An 18,567-nucleotide genomic window follows, 5' to 3' on the forward strand; every position below is an offset into this window, starting at 1 on the left:
TTAGAAAGATACTTTTTGTTGTAACTGGAACTAGATACCAACCTCCATCCAAACCCGGTGTGTCTCTCAGGGAACTCAGAAATAATCAAGTTGGACCTTCCCCTGCAGTGCTTAGCATCCTACCCTTGTTGGTGTCTATACTGGATTTGTATTATCACGAACCAGCATGCACAGTTCTGAGTCTTGTGTAGCTCCTAAGGGAGAATTGTCAACCTCAGAGTCAGCAAGGCCTCTATAAGAATTATGCCACTTATAACACCACAATTTGTGGCTCGTAGACTATATTAGGAGCTGGAGGTGACCCTTTTCATCATTATATCTCCACAGCCTGAGGAACCATGAGGACCTTGTATTAGCAGCAAGGGTGGAAAACTGGAGACCAGCTAAGAGACTAAGCCCGTCTTCTCAGAATAAAAACAACTTTCTTCTAATATCTGAAATTTCCACCTTTCTAGCCCTCATAGCAAACCTTAATCTCATATCAGGCCAAAAGCCACAATATGTGCTGGAATGCTTTTAGAATGAAAATTAGTAGCTGCCACCTGTACGCTCTTGGGAGCAGGGATGCACACCTGCTGCAGTCAGGTTGAAGGGTATTGATTGACCTGTCTGAAAAACAAAATCCAGACAATGAAAGGTAATAGTACAAAGCTTCTTTTGGGGAAGTCCAGGTACTTTATTCAGTTCCAAATTAGCAAGGCTCAAGCTCAGTCTCAGGCCTCCTTGTGGGCTGGCTGGCTTTGAGAATAGCAGGAAGACCACAGCTTCTCTGGGAGTCGAGTCTGTGCTCTGAACTGACTTTTTGGCTAAAGAGGATTTTTAGCCATCATAAGAGTAATACTTCCTAGAAGATTCAGGATCTGTGTCCAGTTGACGAATTAATCTCTCGGGCAGCCATCAAGCTCCATCTTGTTCTTGTGAAAAAACACAGATCGAACCCCTTCCCCAGATTAGAACCGGATCTGGACCCTTCCAATCATTAGTTAGTGGGTCCCTCCACTTTACCATGGCATAAGAACTAGAAATAATTGGATGTCAGTTGCGATCCACTGCAGAGTGACCTTTCATATCAGTTTGTAAAAAAATTAGAACAAATAAAGCAAAGGCAAGATGTGCCTTTGCTGACTTTGGGGGATATAACTGCCCCTGTTCTGTCTTAAAAAGCCAATTTTTAAAGGTGTGATGAGCACGTTCAACTATTACTTGTCCAATGGGGTTATAAGGAATTCCAGTTTTGTGTTTGATGCCAAATTCTTTACAAAATGAAGTCAAATTTTCACTAGAATAGGATGGCCCGTTATCTGTCTTAATAAGTTTAGTCAATCCCATGGTATTAAAGGCTTGTAAGCAATGATCAATTATGTTTTTAGAAGCCTCTCCTGTATGCAGAGAAGCAAAAAGAAATCCTGAACAAGTATCGATACAAACATGTATATATTTTAATTTTCCAAATTCCGCATAATGAGTTACATCCATTTGACAAATATGATTAGGCATAAGATCTCTAGGACTGACTCCTAAATGTGGCACTGGAGATAATGTAATACATTTAGGACATTGTTTTACAATCATTCTCACTTGCTCCTTAGTGATCTTATGTCGGAGCCTTAAGGTATGGCTAGAGAGATGAAACTTTTCATGATCACATTTGGCCAAAGCAGCAGAATCCAAAATTAAGGCTTCTCCTATTAGAGCTCTGTCAATGTAATCATTGCCTTCAGCTAGTCTAGGAACACCAGAGTAAGATCATATGTGGCCAATATAAAACAGATTTTTCTGGGCAAGAATGTTGTTTTGCAATTTTGAAAACAAGGATCCTGACAGCGAATTAAAGTTAAACGTACCACAGGTCTCTAATAAGGGTACTGATTGTGCAACATATAAACTATCAGTAAAGATGTTAAAAGCCTCATGCACAGACTGAAAGACCTTCAGTACTCCTGTTAATTCGGCTAACTGAGTCGAGAGGCCAGGAGTATCTACGATTACTTGTTGATTATTAATAAGATATCCAGCTTGCCCTTTAGAGGAGCCATCAGTAAAAATCAATAGAGCATTATATAAAGGCTGTAAGAAAGTCATTTTAGGAAATATAAAGTCATGTACATTTAAAATTTTTATCAACCTATCTTGAGGGTAGTGGCTTTCTATAGTTCCGTTAAACCCTATTTGTGCAAGCAACCAATCCGTACTATGCTATTTCAGCCAAGTATCTTGACTTACACTGTAAGGCTGAACAATAATATCTGACTCTTTGCCAAAATAAGTTAGTGCCTCTTCCTTCCAGTGATAATCATCTGGTCTACTGCTTAATGATATGGCAAGATATTATGTTTAGAAGAAATCTTCAAATGTATCCACATTAGAGGGAACTTTTGCCATAGCAATCCTGTAGGCACATGAGTCGTATTAAAAATTAACAGATGCAATGGCAAGGAGTAATCTATATAAGTGACAAATTGCTCATTAATAGCATTTTCCATTAGTTGTAAGGCCAGCAATCTTTCTGAGGTTACGGATCTAGGGGAGGTAGGATCAGAACTCCCTTTAAGAATATCAAATAAAGGTTTCAACTCCCCTGTAGTAAGCTTTAAATAGGGGCGAAGCCAATTAATATCACCTAAAAATTTTTGAAAATCATTCAAAGTCCTTAAGTTGTCTCTGCAAATAACTATCTTTTGGGGAAAAACAGCTTGATCAGTAAGTCTAAAGTCTAAACAATTATAAGGATCCTGAGTTTGTATCTTTTCAGAAGCTATTTGTAATCCTTTTTCAGCTAAAGCTTTTTGTAAATCTCTATAACACAAAAGCAAATCCTGGGGGTCTTTTCCCACCATCAAAACATCATCTGTGAAATGAATGATGTAAATCATTGGCCACTGTTGTCTCACAGGCTGAATGGCCTGTGCCACAAACCTTGGGCATAAGGTAGAACTATTAGCCATGCCCTCAGGGAGGACTGTCCATTGATATCTCTTCATAGGAGATGAGTCACAAGAAAAAATCTGGTAAATGGAAACTGTTACAAGATTTAAGAAAAGTAAATGAGGAGACTGAGATTCTACTAAATATCCTGCTTCTAACTGCTCCTGCACTAGCGAAGAAGCGACTTCCATTTTTTTCTTTAGGTAAAGACCACTGATCCACCCACACTGGAATATCATTAACCCATTGGATTTTATCGGTGTGGGATGCAGGCAAGATAGTGGCCACTACTGAAAATACTCTAAACCTCTTGTGTTAGAGTGAGGTTTAGGATCTTCAAAAGTCTTAATTCCTTGTCCCTTCTTTTTTCATCCATGACCAGGTAAGGGTCCTTGCCTGAACGTCTGTTTAGTCATCATCTCATTAGGACTGTACATTATAACACCCATCTGTGACAGGAGATCTCTTCCACATAGAGTTACAGGCAAATTTGATATAACACATGGCTGAATTTTTCCTGATTTTCTATCCCCATCTCTCCAGGTTAGCAATTTGGAACTACGTTTTGGGTTATTAGCTTACCCAATTCCTAGAAGGTAAGTTAGTGTATCAGTCAAAGGCCAGTTTGAGGGCCAGTCCTACCCTCTTATAATTGTTACATCGACTCCAATATCTATTAATCCTTCAAAGCTTTTTCCATCAAATGTCAATTTAAGGTTAAGTCTCTGATTAGTAATAGATTGAACCTAATTCACACCAGAGGAGTCAAAGCCACCTTGTCTTCTCTCATTTTTAAAGAATCTATACGGTGACTGATGTAAAGGGATCAAAACAAGTTGAGCAATTCTCTGATTAGCGGTTATAGTTATAACACCGTGAGGGGAAGCAGCTATGATTTTAATTTCTCCCTCATAATCATTATTTATAACACCTGGATAAATCTGCAGGCCTTTTACAATAGAACTGCTTTGTCCTAAAAGAAATCCACAAGTTTCTACAGGTAGAGGTCTAAAGACTCCGGTAGGGAGAGTTTGGACTCCCATTTCTGGGGTTAATACTGCGTGGATGGTGGAACAGAGGTCCAATCTTGCACCTCCTGGGTTTGACCTGACAAGCTCAAAAACTGATCTTTTTGGCTGGGCAGAAGATTTATAGCCCCATAAGCTGTTTTCTTCAAGTAAGTCGGGGTCTGGGACTGACCCCTTCCCTTGTTTCCTGGCACCAGGCGGCCCAGAATGCCTGGCTTAGACTTGCACACCCTAGCCCAGTGGTTACCATTTCTGTACCGGGGACAAATTCCTGGGGCACGGCCTGCTTGCCCACTCTTGGCACCTTTGTTCTTAGGACAATTACTTTTAAAATGATCTAAACTTCCACATTTAAAATATGCATTATTCCCTCGTTTCTGCGAGAACACTGCTTGTATGGGCCCCCCTGCAAAATTGCGCAAGATGGCCCAATGTCTTCGCAAAGACGGACATATCCCGCCAAATTGGTCTGTCCTGTGTGCGGTTGAATGGCAGCGCAACACATTGCATTAGCATTCTCATAAGCCAATTGCATAAGAAAAGGACTTCCCGTGTCAGACTTTCCAAGGATTCTACTAGCTGCTATCAACAGCCTATCCACAAAGTTTTGGTAAGGCTCATCAGAACTCTGCAGAATGCTAGCTAAACTCCCACCAATATCCCCTCTAACTGGTAACAGTCCCAAAGCACAGCGTGCAGCTGCCGTGATCTGTGTGTACACTGCAACGGGAAAATCATTCTGATTTGTCTGGCCCTCATACGGACCCTCTCCTAGAAACATGTTGCTATCCCAGTCTAAATTACTGGTCTGAGCATTTAAAGCGGCAGTTTTCTTACTGGCGTCTCGCCATTTAGAATCCCAAAGCAAAAAATCTCTTCCTGACAGGGTAGCCTTATGAAGAGTTTTCCAAACTAGAGGGGTTAAGTGTGACTCCACGACTGTATCCAGTAATGCTTGAGTAAAAGGGGCTGAAGGGCCATATTGCACAACAGCTGTTTTTAACTCCTTTATCAACTTGAAATCCAAAGTCTGGTAATGTCTGACTCTAGTATCTTGCTGATCAACTACCTCGACCACAGGAAAGGCTAGCATATAAGACATATTCTGTCCTCTCCCATGAGCCTGACTCACAGCTCTTTCTAGTGGCACTTGATATACTTCAGAAGTTACTCTTCCCCACTTCTGACATCTTTTCTAGCTCCCAAAGCTCATTAGTCAACTTCCGAAGCCTAATTTCAAACTCCAATTTGTTTAGTCATGTGTCCCTATGAGTAGCATCTCCCAAGATGGGGACCATAGTTGGAGCAGGAGACTAGCAAGAAGGCCAGTTCTCATCAAAATAATTGGAAGCTCTTCTGTCTGAGTGATCTTTGTCTAAAATTAGTTCATCATCAGAGTTTCCACATCTATCAAATTTAGAGTTAAGAGGACCCTTTTCTGAGAAGGCCCTCTCTGATAGGTGCTCTTCCTGAGATTCTACAAGCTCTGCCTGGGTACAGTCCGACCCCGGAGTGATCACTTTTTTAATAGCATCTTTTACGAGCACCCAGAGGCCTAAGGTGAAATTAATCTGCCTGAGCGATTTCGAGGCCTCACCAACTTTCTCTCAGGTTCTGTAATCTAGTGTTTCTTCTTCTTTGAACCATAGGCAACAAGAATCTATCCTATCTAGAAAATTTCTTACCAATTGTACTTCAAGCCCTACTCCTCTTGCCTGAAGCAGCTCTTGGAAACTGAGGACAACCGCCTGATTCATAATTTCAAACCCTACTTTCTCTCACCTAAGACAGCTCTTGAAAGCTGTAGCCGACCACCTGATTCCAGTTTCTAGTTCTGATTAATTTGCTGCTGACCTAAGCAGATCCAGTGTTGGGTTAGCGCTGATTCAAGCTTAGTTCGTATCTTAGCACACCCTCAGCAACATTTTAAAAAATGAAATTTTAAGTTAGCGCTAGCATGTGTACCTGTTTGTTGCTCTGGTGCCCGATACGAAAGACCCTTTACTTTCCCATGGAGCTCCACATGGACAGCGTTCTCTCACCATCCTTCTGCCATTCTTCAGGTCTGTGTTCAATTGCCAAACTGTTGTGGGCCATCCAGCAGCTCCCGAGGAACGGGGTATGGCTGAATTGGCAGACTCAGGCTGAAAGAGAGGGAATTAGAAGGATGAGAGAAAGAATGGAGCTAAGACAAGATCCTGATCAAAGCTCAATTTTACTATTCGGAAACACGGGGTTATGAAGAAGGGGGAGGGGCCAATTCCCACCAAATCATCTTTGGAGTCCAGCTGCAGGTGACCACGTGAATAGTGAATATTCTGGAACATCTAGGTGGCAGGTAGCAGTGGTAGGAGTGGCAGAACAATAGGGTGACAGACTCCACCCCTGGTGATCTCCTGGTGATAACAGTCAAGCCTGTTCAGCCAGATTTCAGGCTGTGGGGAGGAGGTTGCAGTTGGCTGTTCGTATCTATATTGTCTCAGTCATATGCTGACAGAGCCACACAGAAGACAGCCGTGCCACATTCTTGTCTGCAAGCACATCTTGGCATCAGCAATAGTACTGAGATTTGGAGTCTGCACCTGGAATGGACGCTTAGGTGGTAGATCTCTGGAAGATGTTTCAGTTAATTCTTGCTCAATTTTTGCTCCTGCATTTCCTTTGAAAGGAAAAATTCTGTATTAAAAATACTGAGATGGGTGGATGGCCCCATCCTTCACTGGGGAACATATGTATCTACTGAAAGTGGTCTCTTCAGGTTCAATTTCCCCACAGTTGGACATTTTGCCTTATGTTATCCCAACTGGGTCCTGGGAGCCTCCTACATACCTGGTGTGTGTGTGTGTGTGTGTGTGTGTGTGTGTGTGTGTGTGTGTGTGACTTTCTAGTAAATTGCCCGATTCACCACCACACACTGCTGCTTACTTATCTACATTCTCCTGGCCCTCTGGGCTTCTTTCCTGTCTCCCCCCATTCCCTCAGGACGCTGCCATCCTCTGCATACCATAATTATTTGTGGGATGGTGAAAGGCAACCTGTTTTCTGGTCAAGCTAGGTTTCAATCCTAGAGACCCAGCAGATAACTCTGCAAGGGATGGAAAGCCTGTTTGCCATGCTCCCAGACACCAGCCTCCTGATATGAGGCCCCAGCTCCATAATTCTGTGGCCATCAGTCACATAGGGCAATGCCACAAGACCCTGGTATTCTGTCTGGACTCTACCCTCACAGTTACCTGGAAACAGCCAGGCATTGTCCTCCCCACAGTTACCTGGCAATAGACAGGTTAAGCCTGGACCAATAAAGGGGATTGCCTGCCCACTCCTTCCTCTCTTGCTCTTTTACTCTTAATCCCCCTTCATGCTTGCTTCTCTCTTGCCCTCTTGCTCCCATCTCTCTGCATTCCCTCTCCCCTACTCCATGTGACCATGGCTTACGTCTATGTCTCTACTCTCCTTCTATCTGCCTTTCTATAATTAATGCCTTAAATGATCGAATGCCTCTTCTCATCTGTCTCTGCCATGTTGGAGCAATGTAGCAGGTCTTACTCTAAAAAGCTGTGCACCTAATTTCCCTGCAGTAGGCTTCCCTATGTTCTCAGCCACAGGCATCAGCCATCCCAAGCAGCCTGCCTGACCAAGACAAAGACTCTCTTCCCTGTGGAACAAGCTGGAGCTCTATTTTCCTGCTCTTTTCTCTTCTGTCCTGGGCCAGAGCTTGCCCGCAGACCCCCCCCCCCCCCACTCCATTTTCAGGTCTTCAGCACCATCAAGTGAGATCTGCAATATTCAAGAACTAGAACCTACCATCCCAGGGCTCTATGCAGGCCTGGGAACCCCTAGCCAATTCCAGCAGTTCTGTGGATATCTCACTTCCCTGCCCCTGGAGTGGGGTCTTGTGGCTTCTGACAGTCTGATGCCCATCTAGTGGCAGCATGGGGTGTGCACAGTCAAATTTCCCATTTTGCCTTCATGAGCAGCCCAAGCCCTGTGGGCAGACTCAGATCACCATTTTAACCCACAATTATTTTCTTTCCTCTTCTAAGTAGGATTGAGGAATCCACACTTGGGGTTTCCTTCTTGTTAAGGTTCATATATTCTGTGAGTTGTATCATGGGTATTCTGAACTTTTTTGGCTAATATCTACTTATCAATGAGTACATGCTGTATGTCTTTTTGGGCCTGGGTTACCTCAGAAAGAATGATATTTTCTAGTCCCATCCTTTTGCCTGCAAATTCGTGAATCCTCATTTTAAATAGATGAGTATTATTACATTTTGTAAAAGTACCTCATTTTCTCTATCCATTCTTTCATTGAAGGACATCTGTTTTGTTTTTTGTTTTTTGTTTTTGTTTTTTTTTTCTTTTCTTCCATCATCTGGCTATTATAAATAAAGCTGCTATGAGCATAGTGGAACATGTGATCTTTTGATCTTGTGGAACATCTTTTGGGTATATGCCCAAGAGTGGTATAGCTGTGTTGTCAGATAGTACTATTTCAAATTTTCTGAGGAACTGCCAGGTTGAAGATAGAAAGATCTCCTGTGTTCATGGATCACTAGAATTGACATAGTAAAAATGCCCATCTAACCAAAAGCAACCTGCATATTCAATGTAATGCTTGTCTAAAATTCCACCTCAATTATTCACAGAGATAAAAAGAGCAATTGTAACATTCATATGGGAACCCCCTCCAAACCCCCCCAAAACCCAAAACCAAAACAACCAAAGACCAAAAACCAAAAAAAAAAAAAAAAAAACTTCTGGGGGAATCACCGTTCCTAAACTTTAGCTGTACTACAAAGCAATAGTGATTAAAAACTGCATGGTGTTGGTAAACAGACAATGACAAAGAATTCAAGACCCAGAAATAAACCCAAGCACCAACAGACACTTGATCCTTGACAAAGAAGCGAAAACCTTAAAGTGGAAAAAAGAAATCATCTTCAACAAATGATGTTGGTCTAAATGGTGGTCTGCTTGTAGAAGATGCAAATTGATCCATTTTTATCTCCTTATACAAATTGCAAGTCCAAGAGGGTCAAGGACCTCATAGTAAAACCAGATACACTGAGTCTAATAGAAGAGATAGTGGGATATAGCCTCAAACACACTATAACAGGTTAAAATTTCTTGAACCAGAAAGCCAATGTTTCAGGCTCTGAAATCAACAATTAACAAGTGAGATATCATGAAACTGAAAAGCTTCTGTAAGGGAGAGGATATTATCTACAGGACAAAAAGGCAACCTACAGATTGGGAAGAGATCTTTACTAATTCTACATCCAATAGAGGGTTAATATTGAAACATACAAAGAACTATTGAAGTTAGACTCCAGAATATCAAATAAAACAATTAAAAAATGGGGTACAAAGCTAAACAGAATTCTCAACTGAGGAATCTTGAATGGCCTAGAAGCACCTAAAGAAATGTTCAACATCCCACCCATACTCATCATAGAAAAGCAAATCAATAGATCTGTAAAATTCCTACTTACAAAATTTAGATGGCTAAGATAAAAAACTCAGGAGAAAGCAGATTTTGGTGAGGATCTGGAGAAAGAGGAACACTCCTCCATTGCTGGTAGAATTACAAATTAATACAACCACTATTTAAACCAAATCTGGAAGTTCCTCAGGAAATTAGAATTTTAATAATTTTAATTTAGAATACCATACCTGCCACCTGCATCTATATGACTCCCTTCTCTTCCTTCCTTACCTTCAACTACTCAGGTGACCCCTTTCTGCCTATTTAACTCATAATGATTCCTTTTTAGTGTGTGTGTGTGTGTGTTTGTATGTGCATGCAGACAGGCACACCTGCATATGGACATATGTATATGTGTATGGGTATGTTTGTGTGGGAGTTTGTATGTGTTTGCTTGTGTGTCTGTAAGAAATAAAAGAAAAAAAAGATCTGTTTCAAAGCAAATATCAGTAGTGATTAGTTCTTTATGTACTTATCTCTCATTTTAGTGCTCTCTATTTTACTCATTAAACAATCTCCAATACCTTCCAAGCAAGAAGCACCAAAAATAATTTAACTTGAAAAGAAAGAAATAACAAAATAAAATAACAAACATATATTATTATAAAGAAGAAAGAGATTAAAACTGGAGCAAACTGAAATATAAAATCTAATTTTATAAACATTGTAGATGTCTTATAAACTGAAGGGAGCTTTGTTAGTTTTATATTTTTACCCCTTGAGAGTAAATTTTTTACAACAAAACCCATGTTGCATCTTAATTAAAAAATAGATGCAAATACCCACGTATAAGTTAGTACACGCCATGCATGTCATTTTAGAACTGGGTTACCTCACTCAGGATGATATTCACAAGATCCATCCATTTGCAGGCAAAAATTGTGATATCTTTGTTTTTAATAGTTGAATAGTGTTTTATTGTATATAGATGTACCACATTTTCTTTATCCATTCTTCAGTTGAGGGACATATAGCTTGTTTCCATTTTCAACCTATTATGAATAAAGTTGCTATGAATACATTAAGCAAATGTCTTTCCGGGATGGTGGTACATATTTTGGGTATATTCCCAGGAGTTTGGTATAGGTGGGTCTTGAGATAGAACTATTTTGAGTTTTCAGAGAAACCACCAAATTGATTTCCAAAGTCTTTGTTCAAGTTACAATCCCACCAGCAACAATACTCTATTAAGCTTTGAAAAAAAGAGTGTAGCATGGCTGTCCTCTGAGAGGTTCCACCCTGCAGTTGACTCTGAAAGATTCATACACATACAGCCAAAGAGTGGATGGATCTTGGGATGGGATCTTATGGAGGAACAGAAGGAAGCATTGCATCCTCTAAGGGGATAGGAACTCTACAGGAAAACCAACAGAGTCAACTAACATGAACCCTTTGGGTTCTCAGAGACTGAAACATCAACTAAAGAACATATACTGGGTGGACTTAGGCCTCCCCAAAAATATGTAGCAGATGTGCATTTTGGTCTTCATGTGGGCTCCAAACAAGTAGAATGGGGGTTATCCCAAAAGTATTTGCTTGTTCATGGGTTATGCTCTTCTAGCTGGACTGCTTTATCTGGCCTCAGTATGAGAGTATATGCCTCGCCTCACAGAGACGTGAAATGACAGAATGGAGTGACGTCCAGTGGGCCCTGAACTGCTCACAGGGGAAGAGGAAGAATTGGGGTAAAGAATTGTGAGAGGGGATGCCAGGGAGGTGGGCAGTGGGCAGGATGTAGGGTGAAAATAATAATAATAATAATAATAATAATAATTAATAATAATAATAATAATAATAATAATAATTTTAAAAGCAATAAAATTGGAAAAAATAAATATGGAGTGCAGGTTATAGAAGGTTCCTGTTGTGCTTCAGCAATCCCATTTACTTTATTGTTTCATTTTCTAGATTATTTAGTGTTTGTCTATAATATATTGAATAAAAGTTGTAGGGTTATGATCAGTTCAGTTATTATATTGAAAGAACACTAAATTTCCATTTAATCTCCACACTGATGTTCATCTGATCAGATGGGTGTAGCCTCTTCTTGGTATAGTCATCTCATTTATTCTGGCATCTCTGGCAATTTAGAGATAATTCTAGGTACTGGAAGTAATATTCTGCTTCATAGATTATTATGCTCATCTTCTAAGAGGAAAACAATTCTCTTTGATAACATATAATTGCTTCCTTAAACAAATGAATAAGCATGATTTCAAGAGTGAACAAGTTAAAATATAATCTTTTGTTCAAGATTGCCAAGAACTGGCTACATTTACATGTAAATCAGTCGTTAAGTGGATTTCTAATAACACCTATAGTTAGATATCTGTTCAAAACCTATTGTGAGGACAAATTATTATTCTATTATATGTGCTTGTGCTTAATTAATGACCATTTTCTTAATTATGTGTATTTGCATATCAGTGAATTTACTGGTTTGTTTCTCACCGGGAAATATATTATATTAGTGATTTTTAAAAATAAACACAACTTTCTTCTTTTATATTTATTTATTTATTTACTTTTTAAATGTTTTCCCCTTTCCTGGCTTCCTCTCCACAAAACCCCTATTCCATCCCCTCTCCTACCTGATTCTATAAGGGTATTCCCCTCTCCACCTACCCACTCCTATCTCACTGCACTAGGATCCCCTACTCTGAGGCATTGAGCCACCACAGGACCAAGGGCCTATTATCCCACTGATGACAGATAAAGCCATCCTCTGTTTCATATGAGGCTGGAGCCATGGGTCTGTTCATGGGTATTCTTTGGTTTGTGGATTAGTTCCTGGGATGTCTGGGGTGGTCCAGTTGGTTGATATTGTTGTTCTTTCAATGGGGTTGCAAATTGTTTCAGCTCCTTCAGTCTTTTCCCTAACTCCTCCATTAGGGTCCCTGTATTCAGTCCAGAGGTTGGCAGAAAACACCCACATCTGTATTGGTCTGGATCTGGCAGAGCCTCTCGGGAGACAGCTATATCAGGCTCCTGTCAGCAAGCACTTCTTGGCATCAGCAATAGTGTCTGGGTTTGGTGGTCTGCAGATAGGTTGTATCCCTAGGTGGGTCTGTCTCTGAATGGCCTTTCCTTTAGTCTCTGTTTCACTCTGTCTCTGTATTTCCTTTAGACAGGAACAATTCTGGATTAAAAGTTTTAAGATGTTTAGGTGGCCCCATCCCTCAACCCCAGGGACCATGCCTATGGTCTCTACAGTTTCTCTCTCCCATTTGTTGAATTTTTCAGTTAATGTCATCTGCATTGGGTTCTGGGAGTCTCTTGCTTTCCTGGCATCTGGAACTTTCTGGTGGCTACCCATAGTTCCCCATCCGCCATTGCTATATACCTCTGTTAAATTTCCTGACTCTTTAGACATCTCTCCTGTCTTCTTACACATTTGATCCTGTCTTAGTTAGGGTTTTACTGCTGTGAACAGACACCATGACCGAGGCAAGTCTTATAAAAAGCAACATTTAATTGGGGCTGGCTTACAGGTTCAGAGGTTCAGTCCATTATCATCAAGGTGGGAGCATGGCAGTATCCAGGCAGGCATGTTGCAGGAGGAGCTGAGAGTTCTATGTCTTCATCCAAAGGCTGCTAGTGGAAGACTGACTTCCAGGCAACTAGGGTCAGGATCTTATACCCACACCCACAGTGACACTCCCATTCCAACCAGGTCACACCTATTCTGACAAGGCCACACCTTCAGATGGTGCCACTCCCTTTTCCAAGGATATACAAACCATCACAGATCCCAACACACGTTCCCTCTTCCTCCTCTTCACTTCCTCCCAAGTCACTCCCAACCTCTACCTTCTTTGTTATTTTGTCCCCCCTTATATGTAGGACTGAAGCATCTATACTTTGGTTTTGATTTTACCCTCTTTTTTTTAGGTTCATATTGTCTGTGAGTTGTATCATGGATATTCCAAGATTTTTGCCTAATATCTACTTACCAGTGAGTACATACCATGTGTGTTTTTTTGTGACTGTGTTATCTCAGGAAGATATTTTCTAATTCCATCCATTTGCCTGTAAATTCCATGATGTCATTGTTTGTTTGTTTGTTTCAGATTTCTGACATCATTGTTTTTATACCTGAGTTCATTGTGTAAATGTGTCACATTTTCTGCATCCATTCCTCTGTTGAGGGACATCTGGGTTGTTTCAAGATTCTGTCTATTATAAATAAGGTTGCTATGAACATTGCAGAACATATGCCCTTGTTATATGTTGGAATATCTCCTAGGTATACCCAGGAGTGGTATTGCTGGATCCTGCAGTAGTACCATGTCCGGTTTTCTGAGAAACCACAAGACTGACTACCAGAATGGTTGTACCTGCTTGCAATCCATCCAGCAATGGGAGAGTGTTCCTCTTTCTCCACATCCTTGCCAGCATCTGCTGTCACCTGAGATTTTGCTCTTAATCATTCTGTCTGGTGTAAAGTGGAATCTCAGTGTCATTTTGATTTGCATTTCTTTGATGTCTAAGGATGTTGAATGTTTCTTTAGATGCTTCACTGCAGTTCAAGTCTCCTCAGTTGAGAATTTGTTGTTTAGCTCTGTACCCCATTTTAAATAAGGTTATTTGGTTTTCTGCAGTCTAGCTCCTTGAGTTCTTTGTATATACTGGATATAAGCCTTCTATGGGAAGTAGGGTTGGTAAAGACCTTTTTGTAATCTGTAAGTTGCCATTATGTTCTGATGACAATATTCTTTGCCTTATAGAAGTTTTTCAATGTTATGAGATCCAATTTGTCTATAGTTGATCTTCCATCCTCACGTATTGGCAGGATTAACATAGCAAAAAATGACCATTTTATCAAAAGCAATCTACAGATTCAATGCAATTCCCAACAAAATCCCAACTCAATTATTCACAGAGATAGTAAAAAACAATTCTCACATTCATTTGTAACAACAAAAAGCCCAGGATAGTGAAAAGTATTCTCAACAATAAGAGAACATCTAGGAGAATCACCATCCATGATCTCAAGCTCCAGAGCAATAGTGATAAAAACTGCATGGCAATAGTACAGAGAAAGACAGGTAGGTCAACTGAATAGAACTGAAGGCCCAGAAATGAACCCACACACCTATGGCCCTTGATCTTTGACAAAGGAGCTAAACCATCCAGTTGAAAAAAGGAGAGAATGTTCAACAAACGGGGCTTGCTTACGTGGCAGTCCTCATGTAGAAGAATGTAAATTGATCCATTCTATCTCCTTGTATAAGCTCAAGACCAAGTGAATCAAACACCTCCACATAAAACCAAATGCACGGAATCTATTAGAAGAGAAATGGGAAAGAGCTTCGAACACATAGACACAAGGGAAAATTTCCTAAACAGAACACCAAAGACTCAGGCTCTAAGATCAACTATAAACACAAGTTTCATATCAATTCAAGGTAATTAAATTTTCCTAATGTATGCAATACTTTTCAATACTTTTGTTGTCTCAACAAAATTAAGTTATTTCATGAAATGTATCTCATTTCATATTTTGTGATTACAAGAAACAACTTTAAGATGTTTTCAGAAAAATGAAAATTTATTAGAAATTTGCTTAGCTAAATACAAAAAAATATTCCACTATGAAATATATCAAAATAAAGAACATAAAAACACCTTTGGTTTAAAAAAACCACAATTGTCAAGCTTCTTTTGTGATTTCAAGTGGAAACTTCTCATTGCTTTCTCAGCAATTTGATGCAAGTAGAGAAAAATTGCCTGCCACACATTAAAAAATATTAAAGCAAAACAAACTTGGCTTAAAAATTTGTTCAGAAGAATATACAGTTTGTCCCTCCCAATTTCTTATAACTGGCACATAAATTATACTCTTTTTCTTTGGCCTAAGCATAGCTCTATTCTTGTTATCATAAAATACAGAATATGGTTAAAAATAGTAAAATATGATGGTTTCAGCTTCGTTTTAGAAAGTATGACCCCCTCGGAGAAAACACTTGCAACAGAGTCCCAATAGCAAAAGCAGACTCATTTGTATGTAATGTATCATTGAAGAAAAAAATTAAAAACTTCAATTTGCATTATTCTACTAACTTCTCTAGAATCCTTTGAGCTCATCCAGAAGCTGGCTCCAGAAGAAAGATCATCCTCCATTCAACTTCAGACTGTGCTCAAAGGTCACTTATTTTCTAGTAAGATGCCCCTTTAACTCTCTATCAGCAATGGGAGAAAGAATAACAAGAACAGGAACAAAAACAAACAAACATCTCAAGAGTAAAATACTTCTTGAAAAGATGTAGAAGGTTGATTATTTCTAACAGACATAACTGTTGTTTAACCCAGGATGTGAAGTGCCTACAATGGAAAAGAATATTCAACTTTAGTCATGGACAGTGATCCACAGAGAGGTTGAAAAAGATATGTGAAGTGTGAACCCTAGCTGATTACATTAACTTCTAAGTCAGTGTATACAGATGTTTGTAAAAGCCTAATACTTTTTCTTTTACTGAAAATAGATTTTTTTCATGGAATATATTGTGATTAATGGTTTACCCTCTCCCTACTCCTCTGAAGGATATTCTCTAACTTCCCTCTCATTCAAATCTATATGCTTTCTGTCTCTTCTAAGAAACAAAAGGGAATCGGAGTAATAATGATTAATAATAATGAAAATAATAGTAATAAAATATAATCAAACAAACTCAAACAAAAATAACACAAGTCAAAAGTATAAAAATAGCCAAAGGTAAAATTGCATATGGATGCAGAAGTAGATGCACATATGATTTTACACTCAAGAAACTCATAATATACAGAATCAGAAGCCATGTTATGAAAACTGCTTATGTTAAATAAAACAGAAACAATACAAAATAAGACAATCAAAATGAATCCATAACAAAACATTAGGAGACAAAGAACTTCCAATGTTGACACTGAGTTCCTTTATTGATGACCATTTATGTCTGCACATAGTGCCTGTCTTTCAGTGTGTTTTGGCCGGGCAATGGTGGCAAATGCCTTTAATCCCAGCACTTGGGAGGCAGAGGGCAGGCAGATTTCTGAGTTTGAGGCCAGCCTCTTCTATAGTGAGAGTTCCAGGACAGCCAAGGATACACAGAGAAACCCTGTCTTGAAAGAAAAAGTAAAAGAGTGTCTTGTATTTTCTGTGAGACACTTGTAAAAATTTAATTTTTCATTTGCGAGTGGTTATCAATTTGAGGCAGTTTTGGGGTTAGGAGTAGGGACTTGTGTTCACATCTCTTCTCAATTCTAGGGTCCTATCTGGCACAAATCCACCCAGACCTTGTTCATACTGCCAGAATCTCTGTTCTTTATTGGGTAATTTTTAAGTTGTTATTTGTTCTCTTTCCTGGAAGCCTCAAAAATTGTGAGAGTCTCCATTCTAAAACAACTCTTGCTGTCAGGAACTCGAGCTAACTGTCCCAGAAATACTTCTTAAGTAAGTTACTGCTGGATATTTTACCATCTGTTTGATATTTGTTGTCATCTTCTGTCTATCATGTATCATTTATGTATCTATCTATCTATCTATCTATCTATCTATCTATCTATCTATCTATCTATCTATCTATCTATCTATCTACCTACCTACCTACCTATCTATCTATCTATCTATCTATCTATCTATCTATCTATCTATCTATCTATCTATCTATCTTATCATCTACCTGTTTATACATCATGTATCTACTTACATTTGTATATATGCATACACACACACACTAAATGTTAAGTAGTATGGAATTCTGAAATTTTATTCAGTAATTTTTATTTTATTTATTAGATTTTGTTATTTATTTTTATACTGTTTTTATGACATCAGCAGGAATAATGATTGGACTTAGTCTGTGGAACATGTGTATTTTCTTTTCTAACTGAGCAACCTCAAATTAACCAAGAAGGAAACCTCTTAAACTTTCATAACATAAAGATGTATTTTATTAAATATTTTCTTTATTTACAATTCAAATATTATCTCATCCCCTCCCCCTGGAATTCACCTATCCCACCTCCCCTCCCCCTGCTTCTCTAAGAATGTTACACACACACACACACACACACACACACACACACACACACACTAACCTCCCCACCCTGGCATTCCAGCATTCCCCTACACTGGGCTATTTGAAGTGCTTCTTTTTTCATTCCCTGTTGATAAAGAGTACTGATGCCCTTGAAACTCAGTCATTGGTGGCCTAGTTTGACACACCTATAACCAGATTCACAAAGTTATTAAAATCTGGATGTTTGGGCATTCCTCAATGTATATTCATTTCTATAGATGAGCAAATAAATTTATTCTTTCTCCACTTTTGAGGTCACAAAATGTGTCTACCTTGCAAGAGTGTAGCAATAATACCTGATTTATTCAGGGTGGGTTATCATTAAAGGAGTGCTATGTGTTTTATGGCTAAATAATGACATATAATTTTCATTTACCACCTAAGTTTGAGCTAAAGAGCATACTCCTATGGTCAAATTATATGAAATATCTCAATCATGTGACTGGTAAAATGGTGTCAATAAAGTGCATGGACTGCAAGTGTAAAAGCCTGAGTTCCACCCTCAGGACTCACATAACCTTGTCTTGATGGGCACTAGAGAGGTCGGAACTAAATAACCCATCCTATGCAACCCACCCTGGCCAATCATTTTAGTAAACTAAGAATTCAGTGAGAGATTTTTGTCTTCACATGTAATTGAAGATTGGTTTAGAAGGATTCTTGATATAAATGACTACCATCACGTACAACACACACACACACACACACACACACACACACACACACACATATCCACACACAAATAAACACTTACACAAATAAACACACACACACATCCACAGATTTCTAAAATGCCAATGAATACATATATTCTGTGGCTTCTTTTCATATTCTCTCCTTTTCTTCTCAGTAAGCATTTGAATCTAGATGAACAGGGGAAATGTAATTTGATGCCCTTTAAATTATCTACCCATGGTAATAAAATAGCAGCCTTATTTCTGATAGCCAGAAGCTGGACCAACCCAGATGTCCCACAACAGAAGAGCTGATACATTTTTCTGAATTTAAAAATATTATGATAGAAGCTCTTGAAAAAGTCTATCTTGTAAACAAAGGTAAAAAAACA

This window comes from Mus musculus, chromosome 15 (genome assembly GCF_000001635.26).
Source record: "Mus musculus strain C57BL/6J chromosome 15, GRCm38.p6 C57BL/6J".
Classification (NCBI taxonomy): Eukaryota; Metazoa; Chordata; class Mammalia; order Rodentia; family Muridae; genus Mus; species Mus musculus.